General features: G+C 45.6%; 1 protein-coding gene across 3 annotated transcripts in view; it reads right to left on the bottom strand.

Moving 5' to 3' along the window:
- The window catches only part of DNPEP (aspartyl aminopeptidase), a 297,181-nt gene that overhangs the window by 199,098 nt on the left and 71,015 nt on the right, over window positions 1-27,068 (bottom strand). The window lies entirely within an intron of this gene.

Raw genomic sequence — 27,068 nt, 5'->3', positions numbered from 1 at the left:
GCATGGTAAGTCTGCCGTTCCTGCTCTTGCTTATACAAAGAACCTCATTCAATGTGGCGAGCACGCCGTGGGATCCAATCCATGCACAAGTGAACACGATGGCTGTTCTCCTCCTTGCTACTAGGACTTCAAAACTGAGCTCCTAATTTGAGGTCTGGATATGGACGGCTAGTCCCGAACAAAACCTTAGGCTACTGTGAACAGAGATACCTTGGGCTATTCGAGAGGGCATTGGATTTTTCCCCCACAGGATCACACAGTTCACAAACAAATTACAAGAAGAATAAGGCAGATGCAGACCGGTATCTTGCAAACCTAAAGTAGATTTGCACAGGAGCAGCAAAAATGAAGTCAAGAAAAATACCCTTAAATATTTATACACCCTTGAGTTCAGAAAACAGCGCACAAGTCACTGACATTAAAGTTGAACTTACTTCAACCCACATGACTTTATAGGCTCTAACAACACAGTACCCATATGTCCACTACAGGACACAGACCTACAATAGATCAAAAGAAGGACACTGACCCAGAGTTCCCAGGTTCAGGAAACCAACAGTTGGAGCATTTGTGTTAATGGCTAATGTTGGCTTTCCCATTGGCAAGTGATAATGGACTCTTGGCAAGTAAGACGGTGTGCCATCACACGTGAAGAATTGAGGCAGCAGGCGACTGTATGCCTGGCTAGCAGCTTGCAACTTACATTTGTACCTCTGTGTAAAGGAACTTGAGGATTCCTACTGACTCGTCATATGTTTGTTGGAAACGTGTACACTTCTCCGTCCCTATAATCTCTTTCACCTCAGAAAAAGTCTTGGCCATTTTAAATTTATCATTTTCGTATTGCTCAAGTTCCTTGTCTAATATTGTAAAAATGTTCTTGTGAATTTCCTCAAGACCCACCTCTTCCATCTCCTTTTTAAGGGGTAGAATTGCAGCTTTAATAGTTTCCAGTGCTTTGTCGGAATGTCTGATAATGTTAAATCGTATTGATAGAGACATTGTTAAGGTTCTCCTTCGGTATACTGGGTAGATCCCGGTCATTGTCGTTCTCAAAACTAGGACATAAGCACTTTTAAGACCTCACAGAACTCTGTCAGTATCTAAATAATTTGTCATGGTGACCTTTACCCAATATTTATCCATCGGATTTGTTAGATTTTGTTTTTAAAGTGTGTGCTCTTTGCCTCTAAAATTCCGCTCATCTCCAAAATGCTATTCATCATGGCAGCTTATCGAGATACCACAGCAGAAGACATTGCAGAACTCATTTCACCCAAACCACTAACAGCAATGAAACAGTCAGAAATGTAAGTCATTGGAAAGAGGATCATTCAAAGAGACATGCACAAATTGGGGAAAGGTCCCCATGAATAACTATTTAGAAACGGACAAGTTTAAAAATATGTCGAAGGGGCTGGACGCTGCACGCATAACATGTGATACAATGTATGAGAACATATCTCTTTGTTATGCAGATACATATGTAGGCTTGAGGTGGGTGGTTGTTTAAACATGTGGTAGTTGTACATTCTGCAACTGGGGAACTTGCTTGGCTACAGGGTTTGGTATGCACAGAACTTCAGCGCTGTCCTTAAGTGTGGAACTATCAGTTAAGGTAAAGGGTAAGGAATGAATGCTGCTCAGAAGGTTCATAGCTAGAAATGGGCCAATGGCCTTCACGCTAATGGGTCTTCCTTACATTAGTTAGAACTGGCATGTTTACATGAATGTTTATGACCTCTTTGCATGAGCATCTATGGTAAACGGGTGCTGGGTCTTTGTGCAGCCCAGTATTCCCATCTTGCTCAAAATAGTTACCAAGCAGTACATGCCTTCATGAGCATGGTCTTGTGATGCTGGAAATGCTTTTGGAGGGACAGGGCCTCCTAGTCCTTGTCCTGCCCCTTCTCTGTATGTGTCTCCTTTATGCTTTCTTCCACCGTGATCCAGCCTGGACCACTGGCAGTGCAGCTCTTCATGTTTTCCTTTTGGTGAACAACATCCATGGGATACCCATATGGCACCCATGAGTGGGGGTACACCTTGTACCCCTTATATGTGTTTTTGGGCTCCCGTGTGTTGCCCACAGAACAGGGTATGGGCTGGTGGCAGCTACATGATGACTTGGTAGTGGTGCCCAGTGTCCACCATTTCTGGGACACCAAGGCCCGGCCATAGGAATCAATAGGATTCCAGAAGAAAGGCAGGATGGCCCCTGTGGCCTCTTGGTTTCTATTGCCTTTTACCAGTACAGAAATGGGGAACTCCAGGGAAAGGAGCAAACGGGTCAACCCTGGTTATGACTTCAAAAAGACTTCACACAAAGACTGGATGCTAAGATTAGTTCGAACTACAGAGAATCATGAGTAGAGCAAATCTAAAGGGGAAAGGAATTACCCTCTTTAATATAAAAAATATCGAACATTTATTTCAAAAACTCATGTTTTAAGAAGTCAAATATTAGGAAACCACATGACAAACATTAATCAGAGTTTGCAATTGAATGATTGTACTTGTGATACTTAAACACAATCCACCTAACAAAAACACAAAAAACAATGCAATTCACAACCCTCAAAATTAACCAAAACAGTATACGATTCATTAAAATGTAACACATACTCAAAAATCACAAAAAAGATTGCACAAATTCATAGAGCATAATAAATATGACTCAAAATAACCCAACATGTTTCATTCCCATACAGTCATTAGTATATACTTCTATTTAAACAATGTGCTACTCTTCAGCAGTTTAGGAAACGGCTCAAAACATTTCTTTGTGATGCCTAACTGAACAATGAACACAACCTCTGACACTCTGGAACGACTACTGGATTCAGTACACAAAGCTTCTTGCACAAGTTATTATCCCCTTCTTGTTTTTTGTTTGTTCTCGTCTTGTGAGCTCCCTGAGACCTTTGGGTTAGTATTGCACTATGTAAGAACTTAGTTAGTACAATTGTGGCAAATTCTTCAGGGGGTTTCTGTTACGTTACCATTACTGGTCTTTATGAATGGTCTATCTTGCTCTTTCTTAAATCGTGATACTTTTACTGCAACTTATTACTGGTTGCTATTGGTCAAATAATTGATCGACAGAATTCGAGTGCTATACGCATAAGTGTCTTAATCACCAAACACAGCACTCTTCTCACTTACCTATTGTAATCACTTTCAATGGTGATACAACTGGGGATCTCGATCAACCAATACAGCTTCCTACTTACAGAGGCATAATGATACAGACCAAGAATTAGTGATCATAGGTCACTCATATTCACCAATATTGTTTGCAAGGAAACAACTCTCAACCTGTAAGTTATTCACCACCAGTCACCTAACAGGTGCATCAAGATGGAATATATACTTCTATTTAAACTTACTTGGGAACTAGGTTACATCTGCAGGGAAACTATGGAGTAGATGGTAAAGCATTCGCTTTGGATCGTCATGATATGCCTATTGTTCGCTTTAGAGCATCAGTGCTGCACGCAATCGGTAATAGAATACAGTATTCCAGATTTGAGCACCCAGAGTATCGAAAGACTGTAGTACAGCTACTAGTCAGAAAACATATAGGGTTAACCATCAACAATATTCTAAAAACCAGAAGTACACATGCGTTCATGATTTTAAACATTATGCACATTTGAAAAAGCTGGGTGTACTCACTATTGCGCGTGTTATACACTAGTCTATTCACAGTGCATGGAAGTGCGAGATGCAAAGTGGCTCAAACGTTATCGGACAAATGATTGCTTCAGTCCGGACGGTCGTCTGTGTGAATCAGTACTGCCGGACCGGCAAACAGGCTGTCAACAGAAACAAGAAGGCAACGGTCTTTCTTAAAGGCATGGTCTAGTAAAACATTTTATTTAAAAAATAGATAGGCAACATAAAAAAAAAAAAAAATACTAGCATTCTCTTTTTTAAAACTGCCTATGTAAAATTTTGAGCTATTCAAGCTCAAAATTCGCAAAAGCAAGCACATGGGCGCATCCATTTTGTGAAATGGATGCCCTCCTGTGCTGGCTTTTGCGGCACTAATGAAGGAAAAGCCAGCCAGCTGTAGTAAACAAAAGCTACCGCTGGGTGGCTTTCCCTTCATTAGTGCTGTACGCGGAGGACGGGGACCGGAGACCAGAGCAGGAAAGCTGGAGCTGAATCTCGGTAAGTGCTATTTATTGAAAAAAAAAAAATAAGCACTAGCTGCGTTTTTTTTTCTAAGTTTTCCGGGCTGGAGGAGCCCGGAAAACTTAGAAATAAAACTGCAGCTTTAAAAACGTTGTATTTATGTTTGCGGTCGCTTTTGAAGCGACCGCAAACATAAATACAACGTTATTGTGTTGGAAAACGCTGCGGTTTTTCTTTCCAAGGTTCTCAGGCTACTCCGGCTCGGAGGAGCTTGAGAAACTCGGAAAGAAAAACCGCAGTGTTTTCCAACACAACCGCATTGTTTCTGCCTGAATCTGCTTTCCCATTTGGGGCTCTCGGGCTCCCACGGAGAGCCCGAGAGCCCCAAATGGGAAAGCAGATTCAGGCAGAAACAACGCGGCATTGCGGAAAACAACCACGTTGTTTCTGCCTGAATCTGCTTTCCCATTTGGGGCTCTCGGGCTCCCCGAGAGCCCCAAATGGGAAAGCAGATTCAGGCAGAAAAAACGCGGCATTGCGGAAAACAACTGCGTTGTTTCTGCCTGAATCTGCTTTCCCATTTGGGTCTCTCGGGCTCCCCACAGGGAGCCCGAGAGCCCCAAATGGGAAAGCAGATTTAGGCAGACACAACGCAGCATTTAGCATTTCCCATTTGGGGCTCTCGGGCTCCCCAAGGGGAGCCCGAGAGCCCCAAATGGGAAATCAGCTGTAGGCAGAAACACTACGTGGCATGTAAACACAACCGCGTTGTGTTTCTGCCTGCTGTGGCTTTCACTTTGGGTCTCCGGGAGCACCGGAGACCCAAAGTGATAGCCACAGCAGGCAGAAACACAACACGGCTGTGTTGGAAAACGCTGCGGTTTTTCTTTCCGAGTTTTCTCAGGCTCCTCCGAGCCGGAGGAGCCTGAGAAACTTGGAAAGAAAAACCGCAGCGTTTTCCAACACAATAACGTTGTATTTTTGAAGCGACCGCAAACATAAATACAATGTTTTTAAAGCTGCGGTTTTATTTCCAAGTTTTCCGGGCTCCTCCAGCCCGGAAAACTTAGAAAAAAAACCGCAGCTAGTGCTTATTTAAAAAAAAAAATAGCACTTACCGAGATTCAGCTGCAGCTTTCCTGCTCTGGTCTCCGGTCCCCGTCCCCCGCGTACAGCACTAATGAAGGGAAAGCCACCCAGCGGTAGCTTTTGTTTACTACAGTTGGCTGGCTTTTCCTTCATTAGTGCCGCAAAAGCAAAAGCCAGCACAGGAAGTCATCCATTTCACAAAATGGATGCGCCCATGTGCTTGCTTTTGCGAATTTTGAGCTTGAATAGCTCAAAATTTTACATAGGAAGTTTTAAAAAAGAGAATGCTAGTATTTTTTTTTATGTTGCCTATCTATTTTTTTAAATAAAATTTTTTACTAGACCATGCCTTTAATCCCGACGCTTATACAGCAACGTATATGTGATACTAACATATTTGTCTCTAATAGAATGGTACCCGACCAAAACAGACATGCACTTGGGGAAACTTACGTACTAGTCTGCGTAGATCACTCGTCTTGCATCCTTATCCTCGTATAGGTATTACGCCGGTAGTTCCCTCATCAATATACCACGTCATGGTCTAAGTAGGAGCGTAAAAATTAAACGTGACAAAACCACTAGACTACGCAGCTGGCTGTAAATAATGGTGGCCATTTTGGAACAGGATGGAAAACAAATCACATTGTTGTCCCGAAGGCCGATAGCATGAAAACCACTCACGACATCCTTCGTCGACAACTTCATAGAAGCCATCACCATCCTGGGGGACTTCAACATCTGGTTCGAAGACAGTCACGGCAACTCCCAAAACTCACTGATTGAACAACTCACCACCATGAAACTTCGACGACTAGTAAAAGGGGCAACACACTCGGCAGGACACACCAGGGACGCAATTTTCTCAGAGGAAAAACTCATCACCACGGCACCGCCGATACAAATACTTTGGAGCGACCATCTCATCATCCCATTCGTGATCACTCTGCTTATTCAAGTCTGCATCCAACCTCCTAAAATCACAACCACCACAAAAGGAAACTGGAAAGACGTCAAAAAAAGCAACATATTCGAACAACTGGAGTTAACCAAACCCTCAACTACAGAACTAGAGCTAGCTGACCTAGATGGGAAAATGGAGATACTACACAAATGGATTACAGATACAATTGACAAGGTAGCCCCAGAAAAACCATTCACGCCAACAAGAAAGAGCAATGGCAAAATGGTTCACCCCACTATTAAGCACCATGAAAAAGGAAAACAAAAAGATGGAACTGGAATGGAGGAAAGAATACAACCCTGACAAAAAAACACTGTTCCAGAAACAAATCCGCACATACAAGAAGGAAATTCAAAAAGGCAAAGAGAAGGCATTATGATGACAGAATCACAAATGCCACCAACACACAAAAAGAAATGTTTATCATCAAAGAAATGAGAAAAATACCACGATGTGACAACACCCCAACCCCCTTGGAGAAACTCTGCAACGACCTGGCAGACCACATAAAATAAAAAAAATAAAAAAACTCAATGACATCCGACAAACTATTCAACAGGGACCAACCAACGGCAACACACAACCAACCGAACCTAACTCAGAACCTCAGCATAAACTCAAAACCTTTCCTGAAATATCAGCAGAGGCATTCGCAATGCTGGTAAAACACTGCAAGAAAGCTGGTTCAGCCATGGATCCCTGTCCCCCGGGCATCTACAAATCAATCCTTTCACAAGGAACGCCATCGGAATATTACAGAAACCTACTAAATCTATCACTAAGAACAGGAACCGTGCCGAGGATCTTCAATCAGCTTACATCAAACCACTTCTAAAAAACACAAGCGGCGACGTAGATGACCTCTCCAACTACAGACTGATCTCAAACATCCCCTACCCGGCAAAACTCCTCGAAACCTATGTATACAGACTAACCCAAGAATATGTTGAAAAATACCACCTGCTAGACCAAGCTCAAGTCGGCTTCAGACCCACAAGAGGAACAGAAACAGCACTACTATCCATCTGTGATGACCTAAAAACTAACGCAGACTCCAACACAACCTCAGCCCTTATTCTGCTCGACCTCTCCGCAGCCTCTGACACAGTTAGCCATGACACCCTAACCAAAAGATTAGAAGACATAGGCATAACAGACAGCACTACGCTGGACTAAATCATTCCTAGCAAACAGAATAGAACCCATATGGATTAAACCCTTCAAATCCACCCCAGGAGTTAATGACTGTGGAGTACCACAAGGATCCTCACTATCACCACTGTATTTAAACATCTACCAAACCCCAGTTATCAGAATCTTTAAGAAACACAACATTAGATGCTACAACTACGCAGATGATACTCAAATCAAATCATCTACAAAATCAAAGACAGCCAAGCTGGTCATTCAAACGTAACCAGCTGTCTAAAAGAAGTCTTCAACTGGATGAATGCCAACAACGCAAAAAATCAACCCAGGAGAAACAGAAGCTGAATTCCTAAAAAATACAAATATCTACAAAACAACGAGACCCCTCCGGTCAAGCAACGAAATCCGCCTGGAACTAAAACCATACATCAAGAAAACAATTCGGAGGCACCGCCTTCTACCACTTAGCCGCAAAAACCTGGAACATCCCAAAAGAAATAAGAAACACCAAAGATCACCTAAAATTCAGTATATTACTAAAAACCTGGCCTTTCAATACCACAGACTAAAACCGAAACAGCAGAAAGGAAAATGAATGACTAAACCGCAAAGGACACCAACAACCTCCCAGAACCAACTGAGACGCACCAACGGCACCTGGACGGGGACGCAGGGCAGAGGGGAACACAGGCGACACCAAGGGAGACGGAGTCAACATCCGCAGCCAACCCTAAACCAACATCTTCAACCGCCCCTAACTATTACTAGATACCGCTGGGTTGCGGAACTGTCGAGAATAACTGAGGTGTGGACACTGGCAGGTGCACTGCCCATATAACTGGGAGTGAGGAACATGTTTGGTTGTTGGGGAGGCTGGTAGAGGTGGCAGCGATATGTGAAATGGGCTGCAAATACAGAATGGGCCTAGACCTAACCAGAGGCACAGTGTGCACACGCACCCCATCTATGAGAGACTACGCAAGCCCAACTCTTCAATTCAGGATAGAGATGCCAACTAACCAATTCCACTAACAATTTCCTCCTCTGCAAACACCTCTCAAACTCCAAACCAAACACAACCACAAACCTACAGCACAACAAACCGCACAAACTTCACTCACTGCAACAACAATACATAAAACACACAGACTCGCACAACAGTACGACGACTACCAGCCGCAAACCCACCGGGCTGAGGCCGCCAACAGCACATCACTGCACTCTTTCCACCCTCCCCCCACTAACTCACCCTCCCTGCCTCTTTCAGAGCCGCCAGAGCGCCAGTTGACCACTCCGGTGGTGATAGTGTGGTACAAAGGTCCTTTAACATTAACATGTCATACAAGTTGCCCATATTCAATATATGATCTACATTGTGCTTAACAGCCGATGCTAGATCTTGAGCCTTTTTGAAATAGGCTGGCGTAAATGATATTCAATCATGCCAGACGTGCATGAATGGTTATTATAGAGCATCTTGAGTTATATTTAGCATATATTGTGCTAGTCAATCATGTTGTTCATCCCCGTTATATGACTCTTGGTTAAAAATATCATATGTGGGGGGGGCGCTGTTGTGCGCAACTAAAATGGCCGCCTGATTGGAGTGCTCCGATCCCGAGGACATCCTCATCATAAATTAATCCTGTTTGGGGCCGCGAAGATAGGAAGCGACTATATCTGATGTTGCCAGCATTCCTGCTGCACGTTGTGTGCAAATCCTGTGTGAAACCGTGGAGGTGCGGCCGAGTTCTGAGCTTCGTTACGCGGGGCGGCCCGCTCGGCTGACTGCAAGCCGCCCCTGAGATCGGGAAGAGTCACACGCCAGACTGAGGCTCTGCGGACGCCTGAGGGCCGTGTGGGGGAGGGGCGTTGATCCCGGCGGCGCTTCCGTGATACGCGGGCCTACGGGCAGACTGTGTGTGTTATTGCCGAGGCCCGTGCAAGACGAAGATTGGCTGCTCCTACTGCCCACCACCCGAACAACGGCTGGGTCGATGCGCGGTCTCCCACGCAGGGCCCCAGCTAGCTCTGTGGGGCTGCCGCCAACCGGGTTCCGACTGGCGCTACGAAAGCAGGTGAGGGGCTTGACAGTGCACGGACCCAGCTGCATCGGAGTGTATACCCTTCTACCCATCAATCGGAGACGCTGATTAACGTGGGAGAGCACAATACATCCGTAGACTTTGCGCTATATTATACCGGCAAAACGACTCCTTTGGGTTTTGAGAGTCGATATACCAGCACTCATCGTGTACTGTAATAGAACCAACTGCACGAACGATTCTATACCATCGTGTAAGTCTGGCCCGACGCACGTCAACGGTCCTTGTTCTGTAAAGACGGCTCATGGGCTGATACGAGAAGAAAAGCGCAGGGGGGAAAAAAAATGTCCCGATGGACTCCTTTGCCAGCTCCCAACCTCAGGGGACGCCGGCGGCCACAACCATGGGAAATTACATACTTGCTGAGACAGGGCATGACGCCAGAGAAGACCGTCTCATGACCATGGTGCAGAACGGCTTCCTAGCTGTGAATGTCAAGTTAGACGATATTGTTTCGAACATCAGCTCCCTCAAGGCTAGAGTGGACAAGGAAAGCTCTCGCATTACAGAGGCCGAAAGCAGAATCAGTACTAACGAAGATGCGATAACACAGCATGGCCAGGACATAGCGCAGCTTAAGGGTGAACTGCGCAACACTCAAGCAAAATGCGAGGACCTTGAATCTAGATCCAGGAGAAACAATATCCGTGTTGTCGGCGTTCCAGAATCCTTCTGCAAAGGCCCGATGGAGAGACAGGTAGAGGCCCTGTTGAAAACCCTTCTGGGAACGGAATCCTTCTCTGACCACTTTCTGGTTGAGAGAGCTCATCGTACACTTGCGCCACCGCCCAAGCCTGGGGCACCACCGCGCACGATCATTGTCCGTCTCCTCAATTATAGAGACAGAGACACGGTGCTCAGGCTGTCCAGGGAAAAGGGCTCTCTGCAGTACGAAGGCAACAAAGTCCACATATATCCTGATTTTTCGACAAGCGTCCAGATGCAGCGCAGATCCAGGCCAAAAAGCTCTTGAGACTGCGCCGTGTCCCGTACGCCCTCATCTTCCTGGCGAAATTGCGGATTCAACATGGAGGCAGGTCGCATTTCTTTGAGAACTCGGCGGATGCCATTTCGTATATTGAGTCGTCCATCCCCATGCCTCCGGAAGATTACCCACGAGATCGAAATAGGCCCCCGCAATGGGAGGAAGACATCCCGGACTCAGCAGACTGAACTGAGATTATGGAAACATCCTGTCAAAGTCATGTGGCTGACCCTCTTGGGTATAACAGCCCCAGTTGTTATTGTTTTGGAAAAGTAGGGATCGTGAGCCTCTACTGATGGAGGCCTGGCGACTGCGACTAGCGACCCTCAGGAACGTTCCACAGGTTATGGGGGAAGGGATACATCATCGGGTTGGGGTTGATGGTGAGGGCGGGGGTTGGGGAAGGGCACAAATGGTTGCCATAGTTGGCAAATGTTTTAAAATGCAGAGTCAGGTTGCAACGGGTACGACTGTTACGGTTTTGTGGCACGGGCGAACTACTTCACTCATTGATATTGACATTATACTATGGTACTGAGTGACAAAGTTGTAAGTGTTAAACTCCTTTCATGGAACATGCGAGGCTTAAACAACCTAATTAAATCTAGGAAAATCGCAGCATATGTTACCAGACATAGCCCCCAGATTATACTGTTGCAGGAGACGCACGCACTAGGGCAAGTTTGCTCCAATTTCCTGTCTAGGTGGGGCCCTCTGAGATATTACACCGAATACTCCTCCCAATCTAGAGGAGTCCTCACCCTAATACATCCGAAACTGGACTTCCGCACTCATGACGTTAAGATTGATCAACAGGGAAGATATGTGTTGGTATGGGGAGAGTTGGCAGGGCGGAATATGGTTTTGATTAACACGTACGGACCCAACATGGATGACCCCGAATTCTATAATGCTATACATACTATTTTGATTGAAGCTGAAGATAATGCGGTGGTCTGGGGGGGAGATTTCAATACAATCCTTGACACATCTCTTGACAGGTCTACAACGTCATACAGACCCTTAACCCGAGCCGCATTAGCCATACGACAAATAATGCAACAAATGACTATGGTAGACATCTGGCGAGAGTTACACCCCCTAGAGCAGCGCTTCACATTCTACTCATCAGTGCATGATTCAGAGTCTCGAATTGATTACTTGTTAATGAGCTCCACACTTGTGAATATGGTCCAGCATTGTGAAATGTATCCCCACACCCTCTCAGATCACTCCCCTGTGTCACTTACTCTAAGTGTAGATGAAGCTGTCCCCAGGGCCAGACACTGGAGAATGCCCGTTGCCCTACTTAGAGACCCGAATGTCTGCGAATCATTGCGTACTGACATAGAGGATTTTTTTCAACTAAACGAGGGGTCGGTGAAACGGTGCGCCACGTTATGGGAAACATTTATGGTGTGGGTTTGGGGTGCAGTTAGACAAGAGTTGGACACCACAGAAGCCAAACTCGAGCTCCTGGAGTTTGAATACACCTGTACACATAGTAAGGAGGCCCTTCTAGATATCCACACAACATTGGCAGACTTTAATAAACTTGCTGCAAGGGAGGTACAGTATATGGCTGCCCCGATCCGAGCTCGTAGATACGGGGAAAGTAATAAAGCAGGGAAACTTCTGGCCCAGACGCTCAAAACCGAGCATGGTCACCCCCCTATAGCAGCCATCCAGGCGCCTAGCGGGGACATAGTAAATGGTCAACAAGAAATCAATGACATGTTTGCTGCATTCTACAAAACATTATACTCTAATAGAGACACCAAAACTAAAGAAGAAATAGCAAGTTACCTGCATGTTATTGATCTCCTGACCTTGACATCTGATACGCGCATGTTATTGGATACCCCCATAACACTAGACGAAATTACGGAGGCAATAAAAGCGTTAACCTCTGGTAAGGCCCCTGATCCTGACGGACTTGGTGCCGAAATTTACAAAGAATATCACGACGTACTCGCCCCTCTTTTACTGACAGTTTGGGAAGAAGCAATGGAATGTGGTATACTACCAGACACCATGCGAGAGGCAGTCATAACTGTTCTGCTTAAACCTCATAGACCCCCTCATGACATGGGGTCATATAGACCCCTTTCGCTTATTAACACAGATGCGAATATTTTCGCCAAAATCCTGGCCACCAGACTGCTTCCCTATATGCCCTTACTGGTGGATCCCGACCAGGCGGGCTTTGTACCAACGAGGTCTACTGCTCTCAATCTGCGCAGACTCTGAGGAGTTATGGCACATATAGATCCGGCGGCAGACGCGGTGGTGGCCTCCCTTGACGTCGAGAATGCGTTTGACTCTGTCTCCTGGGTCCATCTGTTTCAGGTCCTTGAGAGATTTGGATTGCGAAGCTACTTTGTCAACTGTGTTAAGCTATTGTACACCTCCCCTGGAGCGAAAATACTAACCAATCAAACCATGTTGTCCCTGTTTCGTCTGGATAGAGGCACAAGACAGGGCTGCCCCTTTTCCCCAATCCTTTTTGCGCTTACCATAGAACCCATGGCTGAATATGTCCGACAAAACCATGCATGTTGAGACGTTCTCCGAATACTCGGGATACAAGATCAACATATCCAAGTCGGAACTGTTCCCGCTCACGCCCAGTACTAGAGAGCTGTCGGATACACACGGATTCAAATGGTCACCTATACACATCCGATATTTGGGGATCATGGTTTCAAAAGACTGGAGCACACTGTACATGGAAAATCACGGTGAACTTTTACAATCCCTTACAGCTAAACTACAATCCTGGAATAGGCTCCCCTTATCCCTATATGGGCGAATATCCTTACTGAAGATGACTGTGTTACCCAAACTCCTATATTTCTTTTGCAATATACCGATCTGGCCGGGCAGAGCCTTCTTTAATAAACTCAACACTCTAACCACCACTTTCATATGGGGAGGTAAGACGCCTAGGTTGAAATGGTCCAAAATGACAGAACCCTTTGAAAAGGGTGGGATCGCAGCCCCAGACTTCGAACTCTATTACTTAACATCTCAGGCACACTTTGCGAGACACTGGTTTGACCCCGAAGACACTGCTCCACACATTCCTCTGGAAAGATTTGCAGCTTCCCCTATAGAACTACGAGCGGTCATGTTCGATCTTAAACGAAAAGAGCCATGCAAATATGACCCTGTCAACGCCACTGTACGCGCATGGTCTATGATATACAATAGGCTCGCCCTTACAACCCCGTATGATCCAGAAGTGCCACTATGGAACTTCCCAGGCATAAGCCCCACGTTTGATAGGGCCCTCCAAGGTGCTTGGGACCCACAAAAGCAATTTTGAATGCGAGATATGTTTCCGGAAGGGAAATACTGTGCTCTTGACGATTTTATTGGGCCGGTGGGTGGAGATCACCTTAAGCGATTTCAGTTTCATAGAATGAGGGCTGCCTTTGCCGCTAAGTGGCCCTCGTTCCCAGAGGAACCGGCCACACATGAATGTATTGCAGCCATGACGGAACCGGGTGGACATAGTAAAAGTCTGTCTGCGCTCTACAACCTTGTTCAAACACACTCCAAGTCAAGCAATGATATTAAAGGGAACTGGGAATGGGACCTGGGGGTGGAACTGGGTGTAGCCACGTGGTTGAGATACTGCCAGTTGACCAAACATGTATCCATGAACTCAGGGCTTCGGCTCATTCAGTTTAAGGTTCTTAACCAGCTACACTATACCCCAGCTAAGTTAGCTAAATTTGTACGAGGGCACACAGGAAAATGCCCTAAATGTGATGCCCCTGATGCAGACTCTTTTCATATGTACTGGGCCTGTCCACCGGTCACTGCATTGTGGGGGGAGGTGGCGGAGATCCTGGAAGACATCACGGCGGTACCTGCCACACCTTCCCCACTGAAATATCTCTTTGGGGATATCGGTAAAACCGCTACCACCACTAGACGATTATTTAACTTGGCATGTGTGGTCGCAAAACGTAATATACTGAAATGTTGGAAATCAATACATCCTCCAAGGCGGCTGGACTTCTTGAAAAACGTGTCAATGATTAACGAACTGGAGGAACAATTTATTATAACATTACCATCGAGATGCCGCCCCAAAGATATATGGGCACTGTTCAGGCTATATTTATGTAATATGATATCTGATGGAGAAGATAATCCGACGTTGCCACTCGGGTACTGTTATGCAATGTGAAAATGTGCAATCTATACTGTTAATATGTATCTATGTTGTTGTGATCGATGTGCTTCGCCAACTGCCAACCAGTTTAGTACTGTTGTAACTCTCTGAACAAAAATAAAAATTATTTTAAAAAAAATATCATATGTGTCTCCTCTCTCATTAGCTTTTATCTTTTTGTATATTGTGCCTCTGATATAGTTTAGCTAGTATTCACCACTTAACATCATCATAAGAATGTCCGGCCATCAGAAAATGTACTACCATCGGTGCTGTTAATATTTCTGATGCAGCTTTTGCATTCACCAATACAAACTGTAATTGGTCTTTCTGTTTTACCAATGTAGATTTTTCAACATGGGCACCAGATCACGTAGATGTTTTACAGTTTGTGAAACGTCGTCGTTGTTGCCATGGTCTATTAGGACCAATTTCAACCGTTGGGGTTCTGGTTGACGAACTGCAACATCTGCAGTTCCCACAGGCACTATGGTCTGTTAATTTAGTTAAACCCCATCTCTCCTTCAAGGTAGTTTGTCTTTTGGTAGGTTCATATTTCTTTTTCATTTGTTTTTTGCATTCATAAAGCGCACAAGCAGCCGGGAGGCATAGTGGCGCTGTTACATACTTGATACAACTTATACATAGTTCCTAGTAATTAGTTATTTCAAATTCCTACTTCTGTTGAATGCGCATCTTGGGATCTTGACAGGTTTTGTTCCCTTCGACAAAATATGCCAGTTCTATTATTCACTATTCTCTTAATTTGGTTTGACAAAGCATTAAATGGGCTCACAAAGACAATGCAGTAGTTTTCATCATTTTTTGGTCTATATTCCCATAAACCTTCTCGGTTATTATTTGAGCCTCTTTTGAAGACTCTTAACAATCTTCGTAGGGTACCCTCTTTTCATCAAATTAGTTCTTAATGCTTCCCCTTCTTTTACAAACTCTTCTTTATTAGTGCAGTTCCGTTTTAGCCTTAAGAATTGTCCAACTGGTAAGTTTTCCCAGACAGGTTTACCTTGCTTCCCAAAGTCCTGAGAAGCCACAACTCTGTCCCTTCTCCCTGACTGGATGTTGCGTGGAAATGCCATGTATGGCCCTGGGCTGTCTCCTGTCAGACTCACTGGCGCCTTCCCAGGGGTTATGTGTTGTGGGTATAGCCTTGGGGCGGGACCTGTGTGAGTGGAGTCTGAAGTGAACTCACATTCTGGGTTACGGTCGTCTGGTTTCTGTGTGTGACACAATGCCTGAGACAGCCCTCGCTAAACTGACATGAATGCAGTGTAGTGTGCTGAAAGGCTGGGTGCTTACCCCAATCCACATTCTGTGTTAAGGTGTCTGGGTAGGGTGATTGGCCTGAATGGCTGTGAGCCCAATTGGCTGGCTGCCTGCATGAATCAATGCCCTTCTGGGTGATTGGTTGACAGAGCCTGGCTCAGCTTGGGTGAATGGGGAACAAATGTGCATAGCTAGGGTCTCACCACTCTCCAAGTTGTTCAGAAGCTGGAGTTGAAACCAAAGTGGATCCCTGGTGTCCAGCTGGAGAAAGAAGATTACAGCAGCTACTCTTCATCAAAATCCAAAAGCTTGTTTGCTGCTCCAAGGACTGATCCAAGAGAGGACCTGGATAGGAGACCTCGCCCCAAACTAAGAGGGTTAATAGTGTAACCTGCTACTCTTCCCAAGTACCCTGGAAGCCAGTCCTGTGTGCCTGTCATCCGGAGAGAGGGTCTTTGTGAATTAAGGAGTGCCCGGACATTATTAGACTAAGAAGTCCATTGGTGTTGCCCAGGGTCCGAAGGAGCGTTTGGGTACCCTGGCATAGTGCTGCTTGACACCTGGAGCTGCAAAGATTCCAAACTGCTGAAGAATACTTCAAGGGACATCCTTGCCATCATCACTGATCACTTTTTCCCCACCAGATAAGGTCCAAGGTCACCAAGGTCTGCCGGTGGGTTTCCCGCCACCAGATTCAACAAAGGCTTGGTGAGGATCCAGACTTGGTGCGTGTCCATGGTCCACTCCAGTGGTCGGGTTCAGGTCACCAGAAGCCATCCAGAACGAAAGGTGGAAAACCACGATATTCTGAAGCCTGAAAAGTGACCTATGCACCCGTCGCCTCCAGAAATCATCAAAGGCCCAGGGGCCTTACTCTCATCTGCCAAGCCTTTGAGGAGCCCACAGCAAGTTTCATCTTCCCAGGACTTGTACACTGTACTTAAGAACCTACCTGCATCACCTCCAGAGTGCTCAAGCCTTGGTTACTCGTCAAAGCTACCATATAGAGAACCTTGGCTGGGGTGTTCTGTGCCTTTGTACCAACCATACAGAGGGCAGAAGTACAGCTACCCCCTCCAGGCCTTACAGTCTCATTTAAGGTATGTATTTTATTTCAGAGTGCCATCATCCTACTTTTTGGCCATCTAGTAAACTGATCGTTAGGGGTTACACTGCACTGCTGGACACGTTTACAACCACAGAAATGGACCTAAAAAGGTGGGTTTTAAAATTACTGACAATGCCTTCATGGATGGCACAGGGAGCAAAAGTGCTTTATGGGCCTTCGTAGCACTCTGTAAGCTGAAGGCTTCATTCCTCAGCTGATTATTTCAAATGTTAGAAGTATATAATCTGCCAGAAGAGGCTTACAGCTCAACCATTGCATGTGCAGGTGTTCAATAACTAAGTCTCAAAGGCAGTTCATAGGTTTTTATAAGCTTTATAAAAAAAAAAGGGGTCCAACTAATTTCTCTATATATGTATGATGGTCACTAGAGATGGGTAACCTCTACTAGCAAAACCATTGTTGGCTATGGGTAGATGCCTAAAGGTCGGAGCCTTTGAGGTCTTTCTCCCTTTAGGACTACCTAAGGGTACCTAACCTTTCCCCAGATATCAGATGGTGTTAAGAATGTGCCAGACTCATACACACTCTACTCCTTACAATCTCCCCTCCGTTTGTATGTTCTCTTTCCCCGTCCTTTTTGAATCCTCCTGTCGGTTCCTCTGGTCTTCATGTTCTCACGTTTGTGCTTTTTCTCTCTTGTTCTCTCATTCTATTGCTTTCTCACTCTCGTTTCCTCCTATTCCACTCTCCTCAACCCTTAGTACAACCTTCTCCTTTCACCAACCCCCTCGTCTCCATCTACACCTTGCCAAATTTTCTCCCCCTCCTCTTGCCACTTCACTCTGCCCACCCTAATCCCACTACCACCTTGCACTCTATTCATACCCTCCACCCACACACACACACATCTACCTGTACACCTCACCGGAACAACCCACACTGTTTATTAATTTCACTTACCTACTGGTCCTTTCCTGATTCCAACCCCGCCACTCAACTCCCTTCCATTTGATACAGGGCTCACCTGTCTCTGTGGGCCAATCTGTGCCTGTCTTTTCCCCAGGGGCTGGATTACAAAGAAGAAAAAAAAACTCGCAGCCCATCCCCTTATCCAGCACGGTTTTATTTGCAGTCTCTGATGGGGTTGTAGTAGCCAGCTGCCCAGGACGTTCAATTTCCTTATAGCTTACTGCATGAGCTGGTTCTTCCCAATTAGGTTTGGGGAGGATGCTTGCATTTTTTCTATCTCCCCTTTCTCAGTGTACGTTCCTTTGATTGTTGTCCCACCCATGCCATAGGGTCTGTGTTGGGTTGATAGGTTGGGAGCTGGGTGTCTCATCTCAGTTAGGCAGGAAGAATCCCATTCCTTTTCTTAACTAAGAATCCCTGGTCCAGTCCAGGTTTTCTTAGTGGCACCAAGATGACTTTTGGGAGTTTCTGTTCTGAAGCACACAATAGAGAACACGGGTCAGAACACGTTCTGGGAGGCATCAGGTGACAAAGGGGGATACCCACATCAACACTCAGTGCACAAAAGGGGGTTTTAGGGATGCCCCCTCCTTCTCGACAGGATCCAATCCCAGATTCTGTCACAATCTATACTTGGAAAATTAAACGAACAACAACTGCAACAGACCAAGCTATTGGCTTTGCCAATGCTGGTTTCTTGACAAAGTAACCCACAAGCAAAGCCTGGGTGATCTCAAAGCTTGATGGGTATGGGTTGGTGGGAGTTTACTTTTTCAGCACAATACTGTTTCAACGCTAGACAGTCACATTGTTTTTTGATTATCAGCATTTATGAATGTTGCTCACAGCATTATTTATTTTAGAATTCTTAAGATTTTTACATTGGTTTAGTAATGTGCATTAGCCAGTTTTCTACTTCCATTATATGACATAGAATATATAAGAATTACCTCCACCTGCACCAAGGAAAGTTGTGTATTTTGGAGACACTCAAGACAATTGTAAGAGCGTGAGGGGTTGTTTACCTTCTTGCTAGATTGCAATAGTGCTGTTTGGTTGGTCTTCATAAAGGAATTCTCTTTATTTGTTAATACAGTGCCTATGGTCACTCCTTAAGATGGGCTTGCAGTGGAAACGTGCAGTCCAAATTAATCGATACAACTGGCATTTTTCTGTACGAGGAATATATGTCAAGGCCAGAGGCAAGCAATATGCTTAACTTCTTTTACTTCCAACTGTTCAGCAGCTACTTTTCAATATACCTTAACGTGAAAATGCTGAAAACCCATGCCTTTGCTCTCCATCCTATCTCGCTTCCTGCTAAGAGGTCCTCCTCTTCTCTTGCTGCTCTTCAGCAGGCCAGTAGCTTTAGTCGTTTCCCATCTGTTGGGGCAGTTTGTAGACATTGTGTGTTCACTGCCGTAGATGTACATGTTTCTGAACACGTACTGGTTGGTGCATGCAGTGCACATGCACGATCCTTGCTATTGCCGTTCTTGGCTAGTTGAGTTGGTCTCTAGGATTTTGACCAAATTCACACCCTGGTGGTCTTACACTGCTGCTCCCCAACTAAAGGCTGCAGTCCACATCGGAGCCTTCCTGCAGCTTCTCTCTCATAGTTTAGGCTCTTAGGCGCTGCGGTGTGTCCCGTCTTTCCCTGCACCTTGCCCTTTGTGCATGGAACGCCATCAGTGACTGACAAGAATGCTGTGTGTAAGAATGTTTTGTTCTCAGTGAATGTCAGTTGAGAAGATGGGTTGACAGAGAGGATGGTGGTGGATGTCTGTCCACATTACTTACCTGATGTGGCCTAAATGTATTCCTGAACCCAGAGCTGTAACTTATTTTTATTTATTTTTTTAATTTATTCTTGTGTTCAATCATTTAAGATTTTTACAAGTGGCGTTGAAGAAACAGGATTCAGATTTTAGTACCTAGAGCACCACTTACTTAAAAGAAAAAAAACAATCTCTTTGGAAAATCATATCAAACGTGAAAGTGCGCAATGACAGTGATCAAGTCAAAAGGGAAGATACACCGTGACGAAGAAACGATGGCAATTATGGGGAGTGTGGGGCCAGCAGTTGGTGTTTAGTCTTTTTAAGGGCCAAGTCCAACCGTTTGGCAGTCGCCCTAGTCCATCTGGCGCATTCGCCAGCCATTAGGCAGCTCCAGCAGGTTTCTTCGTCTATAATTGACAGGTGTGCTGTAAGTGGTGTTAAGTAAGCCTCTCTCTCCTTGGTCATTTGGGGACAAATCATGAGTAGGTGTCTTATGGTTTCTGGTCGTTCAGGATTTCCGCATAGACGACACTCGCTTGAAGCTGCCAAAAGTCTGATGCCCACAACTTCCCTGGTAGGAAGTAAATTTAGACGAGCTCTCATGAAGTTTCCTCAGTGTTTTGTCTGGGAATTTTTCGCAGTATTTCAGAGGGGATTTTAATTTGTTGAACAGAGGTGGAAGATGCTTTAAGAGTTTATTGGCTGTGGCTTTGTCGTTTGTGGTGATCCAATCTTGCTGCTCTATTTTAGATTCCACTCTTTAGGGGTTACTAATGAGTAACGGTGTAGGCTAGATCGCGTAGTTTCTCTTGGATGTTTTTTTACCCAGGTGTCAAGCGGTTTACAGCTACCACCTGTTATACTGGAAGGGTGTCAGTCTGGAGGATCTTCCTGTTGAGTTGCATGGCGCTCTGTTCCACCACTGCTTCGAGGGACATCAAGCCCAGTTCCCGCCTAATTGCTACAATGGACACCGACTTTGGGAGGCCGAGGACCGACTTCCACAGGAAGCCTTCCAATTGCAGCCAAATCGATGTGGACATGGTTAAACTTGCATTAATTCCGTATGTCACTGCCGGAACGACTTTGCATTTGTAGAATTGAATGGCTGGAATTAACGAGAATTTGCCACATGTTTTATCCACTTCTCTTGTTTGGCCCGTTAGGGTTCTTATTTTGTCCCAGAGAGATTTCTGCATGGTGTTTTCCCTTAATGAGGCATCGATCCATATGCCAAGGTATTTCTATTCCTTCACCACTTCGATTTTGGTGTTGTCCAAGTACCAGGCTAGATGGGCTTTTCTTTTCTTATTTGGTTGGGTCTTTGAGAACACCAATACTTTCATTTTCGATTTATTGACTTCCCAGTTGTTTATTTTCTTGTAGCTTGCTAGATTGGACAGTTGTCGTTGAAGCCCAATTTGGGTCTGGTCTAATAGGATCAGATCATCTGCGTACATCAGTCGTGAAACTATGACCTTGCCAACTTTGGGGGGAAAGGCTCTAGTGTTGTTCTCCGATGCTTGAAAGTCTTCCAGGAAGGCGATAAAAAGCGCTGGTGCAAGTGGGCAACCTTGTTTTACCCCTCGCTCTGAGGGGATTTTATCTGAAAGCAGACCCTGTTGATTTAGGCGGACCCGCATAGTTGTTTGTGTGTGGAGTGCCGTAATTGGCTCGAGTATTGCCGGGGGCATTCCCAGGCTTTTAGCTTGGATCAGTTTGCTGCGGTCGACCTTGTCAAAAGTCTGTGACAGGTCCACGAGTGCTGGATATACCCTGTGTGCGCCAGACTTTATGTTGGATTTTATTATATTAAAAAGCAGTACGTTTACCGCAGTACTGGCATCTTTTCGAAAGCTTGTCTGGAAAAGATCGCGCTCGGAGATCTTCGTGCCCATCTCTGGAAGTGCGAGTGCATGAGAGTTGCAAAGATTTTGCCAATAATATCAAGGAGCGCTATTGGCCTGTAGTTTGCTGGGTTTTCTCTGCACCCTTTTTTGTATATAGGGACAATTACGGCCTCTGTCCAGGATATGGGAATTAGTTTTGTTTTTTCACATTGTGTGAAGATTTTGCTAATTAACGACACCCACTCTTCTGGATGGTTTTTGAGGTCAATATTTGTGAGGCTGTCCGGGCCTGGGGTTCTCGAGGACTTGAGTTTTGTTATAACTCTTGTTATCTTCTTCATCTGTCAACGAGGTCCAAGTAGTTTGCGTGGACTGGGTGGAAATAATTTGCGTAGGCGATGGAGACCAGAACAGTTCCGTGAAATAACTGATCCAGTGTGGTTCAGAAACTGAGTTGGAGGATGTATCCACTTTCTGGCCATTGACACTTTTAACCAGTTTCCAGAAGTCTCTTGATTTTTTGGTGGCTAAAGTTTTCAGCATCGCTTCAGCATCATTCTGGTAGAGGATGAATCTATGATGCTTGATCCAGGATTTGTAGATCATTGCTTCCTTATAGTATATCGACCATGCGTCTTCTGTTCTCCTGGCCAGTGCAGTTCTTTTCAATTTTCTCAGATGTCGACGTTGAAGAACAACCTTTAAGTCGAAAGTGTGTTTGACACGGACTTCTGGTTTGGTCTGGAAAAAAGAACTCTGTAGGTCGACAATAGGGGCAGGTAGTCTGGTCTCTGAGCGTCTGTCGTAGCTGTCTTAGTTGCTGCTACAGAGGTAAACTTTTCCTTCAGTGTTCTAATATTTTCTGATGTTAAGCGGAGGCGAGTTTGTTGTTTGTTTGGTTCTACTGTCGGCACATAGGTTTTTTTTTCTCCATACAGGCCCACACCCAAGACATCCTAAGTAAATTGTGGTCGCTTTCGCTGGTTCTCTGGACTTCGAAGGATGCTATGTAGGGTATCAGAGATTGTGTTATAAATATGTAGTCCAGAGTTGCTTTTAACTCCTGCCTTTCCCATGTCGGAATAGCCAGTTCGCTGGCTTGGAGGGCCGCCACATTATGAAGATTTCTGTATTTCATTAGTTTAGTCCATGCATGGCCTCTTTCGTCGGCTGATGAACGCGATGAAAGGGTGTTTGGAAATGTACTAGAAGTCACGCATTTCGCATTCAGGTCGCTGCAAATAATTATGTTTGCAACGTCGTGGTCCACATAGACGGCATCAATGGCGTTTGCGACTGACACACAGAATGTTTTGATTGTTGTTCTTTGGGGATTCCAATATAGGTTAATGATAGCCAAATCAGAGGTGGTCCAAGCATTGGACCCTGGAAATTGATGGTGCCATGTAGTTGAAATGGCGAGTATTCCGTAGGATTCCATTATTTTGGTTCATATGGTTATGCCTGAGCCCATGCGAATCACTGTCAGAAGGCCAGATGATGGCCTGCCCACCAGTCCCCTGGATGCCAGGGAAAATTCTACACAAAACCCATCCAGAAAGGGTTTGTGGACTAGCCAAGTTTCTTGGAAGCATAGGATGTCAAATGCCCCCAAGTTCACGTCGCTACGACGGGTCAAGTGTGTGCCCTCTGGTGTTCCAGGACCCCATCGTTCACGGTTTCTTTTGGGCTTTTATAGATGGTAGTTGTAGTCTTTCAGTGAGGCTGAGGGATCATGATGGTCATTGCTATCTCCTTTTATTTGAGCCAAAGGTGTCTTTTAGCCACTTCCAGGGCTCTTTTGAAGCGCTTTCCGAATGTCGTCTTTTCAGATTTTTGCTCGGTGGTAAAAAATTTTAGCTTCTCTGTCACCGATTCTTTCTGCTCATATTTCCGGTGGTGATCTGGCGATTAGAACCTGGTCGTACGCGACCTTGTACGTATTGGACTGTAATGTGGTCCCTGGTGGTCCGCTCTTCTGTGGTCGACATTGGCCACTCCACGAACACTGTGGCACCTTCTAGGTTCTTCCTGGGGGGTATTTGTTTTGTAGTGACGGTTTCTGCACAAATTGAGCTATGGTTCCATTGGTTTTATTTGTAAAGGTCTTCAGTTTGGGATACATAATGCGGCTTTGATGGCAATTTCCCCTTTTTCACTTCTGGTGTGATTTGGGTGGCTTGTGACTCCCGTATTTCCAGCAAATTAAAACCCAGATGCGTTAGATCTTGAAACACTTCTTGTGGTATTTCACGCAAAGCTTTGTCCTTAATATGTAGGTAGGCTTTGGGTTTGTGTTCCCTGTGGTACGGTTCGATCAACAGGAAGTCTTCTTTTTTCAGATGTCACAGAGTAGTAACTTTAGGACAGTCTTTGTATTCAATACTATGTAGCCCACTTTACTTGAAATTTGTTCAAGCTTGAAAATACGGATTTCATTCAGTTTCTTGTTCGTCGTGTTCAGGGTTACCTTTTCTTTGTTATCGGTCACTGTTGCATTGACCAGATGTTTAGATTGTGGTTTAGCCTTGCCCTGGTCAGGTGGTTTAGTCGAGTCCCTCGTTTGAGTCGGGGAGTGAGATCACCGAGTCGTCTTTTTTCCAGAGTTTGCTCCTTTAGCACTACTCAGGGAGTGCCTTCGTTGGTCTGATATATGAGATTCGTCAGTTTGAATCAGACTTCAGTCTTGCCGTATGGGTGATTGAGGAGCATGGGAGGAGGGGCCCTCCTCGTCTTTGTGGTTCCCATTTACCAGTATATTTGTGGAAGCTTCAGAAGAGTCCCAATCCTGGGACAAGTTCATCAGTTCGCTGATAGAAGAATTCCAGTATATTAATCAGGGTGAACGATCAGACTTGGAGGGAGTTTTAGATGGAGTACTAGGCTTATTGATTCTTCCATCCGTATATTTGCTGCTTTGGGTAGGGAATCGTCGTGCCTCAGTTGAAGCAGGACCTGTGCCGACTTTTCACATGTTTGTTTTACTTCATTGGCCTCTCTTGATCGTATCCTCGGAGGCCGTTTTGTTAATCTGATGTTTATCGTGTGCATCGGTTGTTAATGGTTTTTTTGTTGAGGGGAGGAGTTTTGCCACGGGCGGCCGTGTGGTGGTTTTGGTGAAGATAGAGGCCAATTCACACTGTATGTGTCCTGTGGAAGTTTGGGTATCCTTTGAAATTGAACTTGCTAAGATCCGTGATGTATGGTTTTTGTTGTTAAGATTTTCTTCAAGTTTTAAAATTTTGGCTTCTAGCAGGCTATGGTGCTTAGTGGTTTTGGTTTCAAGGGCAGTTATGTATCCTTCGACAAAGGTCAATTTAGAAGTCATTGTAGCTATCATTGAAGTATTGTCCTTTAAAGAGTCATTGATTGCCTCATAAAGTTTGCCAAAAGGGGCCAATCCGATCGTTACTGCAGACATGATTGACAGTATATCCGGTTTTTTGCTGGGCGAGTCCTGTTGGGCTGACGTTGGGATTTCTCTAAGCCGTCTATTTTTCGCCGGGGTATATGCGGTTGATATCCCAAGACATGGATGGTGTCGTTCCGGTAGTATTGCCACCGGTGAGGTAATGGGCTCTTGTATTGCAATGACCGGAGTCTCAAATGTCTGTGGGTCATGGAGCTCGGCCGGTTGGCACGCTGGTTTCCGTCTGTCCCCCCCTGAATATGTGGTTTAGTCGAAGTCAGACGGGCTTCTTTGGGCTCCCGATCTTTTGCTGACTTGGCTGGGGAGTTCGCTGTTACACTTGCTCTAGTCAGGCGATTTTTTTCTAAGCCTGGACACTGTGATGTTCGGTCTTCTTCATATTCGACGCCGAGTTCTAAAGTCTGTATTGGGCGGGCTTGTGTTGGCGTAGATTTGCCAATTGTTGCCATGATTTGCTTGTCCAGGGTCGCAGTTTTGGGTAAATTTGTTTGAGCTTGAACGTTGACGGATAGGATTTCTTGGTTAGGAAAGGATGAGCACCCAATTAAGTCTGTTTTACGTGATTTGTTCACTGGTGGTGTCTTTTGAATCGCCTCCAGGATCTCCGCGTCTGACAGTTCTGTATCTTGGTCGAATTTCCTTTTGTGTTGCTTTATGAAGTATTCTTTTAGGGAGGATGAGATCAGTGGTGTTGAAAAAGACTTGATCCCTCTCGAGAGTTTATTGCCCCCCTTACAATGTTTTTTCGTGTAGATTTTATTTGCCATGGGCTTTGCAACTTTCAGATTGGCTTTTAGCTGAGTTCCCTTTGAGTTGGGGCTCACCGTATTTATGCTGCTTTTTATTTTCGTGTTTTCCTTTGGCGACATAACAGGTGAAATCAAATTTGCAGATGGGACGGCTAGAGGCAGCCGTGGAGGGAGCCTTTGTAGGCTCTCTGTCAATTTCTGGGGCGACTGTGATGGCATGACTGTCATCCTGTCTGTCTGCGTGGGTTTTGAAGACGTCTTCCAAATTTGGTGAATCCTGAATTACAGATTCTTCTTCTGCCCCTGAGTCCGATGAGTAGATCCTTATCGAGGTGTCTGGAGTGTTTTTCAGTGACATTCTACATGGTGTAGAATGCGGTCTGTTATCAGTCTGAACAGCTGTCAAGAGTGCCATAGGTAGGCTGATGTTTTGGAGGGTCCTTGATGGATTGGGCAAACCCCAACTGAGAGGGGGGCGTGACCTCTTCTTGCGATCCTCCATTGCCTCACTACTCTCGGCACCCCCCGCTCTGTCAGGCCCTCGCTGAGTCCGTCCGCCAACAGCTTCAGGCAGGGAGCCACTCGCCAAAGCGGTAGACGGGCCGAGGTTCGAGGCGGTGTTAGCGGTTCCAGTCCAATGACAGCCTTTGGCTGACCAGGCGTACGTTTTGACGTGGCCCCACCAGTGCCTTTGCCCCCCTCTGAGAGAGTTGACTTAACGCTCTGGGCGAGTGGTGGTGCTGGTGGCTGTTCATGGGGCACGTCTGGGGCCTGGGACGGGTCTATTTCCATGACTTCCTGGGAGGGGGGAGTTCAGATCAGGAGTTGATAGGGCCGTCTTGCCCCTTCCGGATGGGTCCTCAGTCGCTGGTCTACTGCTCCTTAGGCAGCGTTTTCCTGACTCTCCTATCGTGGGATGATGGTTGAAGCTTGGTGAAAGTGGGGCCATCCCCCCCCCCCTAGCGTGCTGGGAAGACTGCCAGGGATGCTAGGGTGCCGGCCGCCACCCAGCTTCACGTCTCCGCTGGTCACCACAGTGTTTCGCTTGTGGAAGCAAGTGTAGGCAGCCTAAGAAAGGAGAGGCGCAGGGTGGACTATTCAATGAATATGTGAGAGAGCATGTAGGTATTTCCTGTTCAACGATAGGTAGCCTACACAGGTTCCACTACTGATTGTCTATCAATATCCGTCAATATTGGCAATCGCCAAAAACAAAACAAAAAAAATTAAAAAGAAAAGAACAGAGGGCTGGCATCAGTCAAGATAGCCCCTCCACTCACCGCCCACCGCTCGAATGCTCTAATGCAGAGCAGCTCAA

The sequence above is a fragment of the Ambystoma mexicanum genome, chromosome 9 (assembly GCF_040938575.1).
Source record: "Ambystoma mexicanum isolate Mex_15411 chromosome 9, UKY_AmexF1_1, whole genome shotgun sequence".
Lineage (NCBI taxonomy): Eukaryota > Metazoa > Chordata > Amphibia > Caudata > Ambystomatidae > Ambystoma > Ambystoma mexicanum.
Note: the sequence above shows the minus strand (reverse complement) of the source record. Positions and strands in the feature narration are given on the sequence as shown.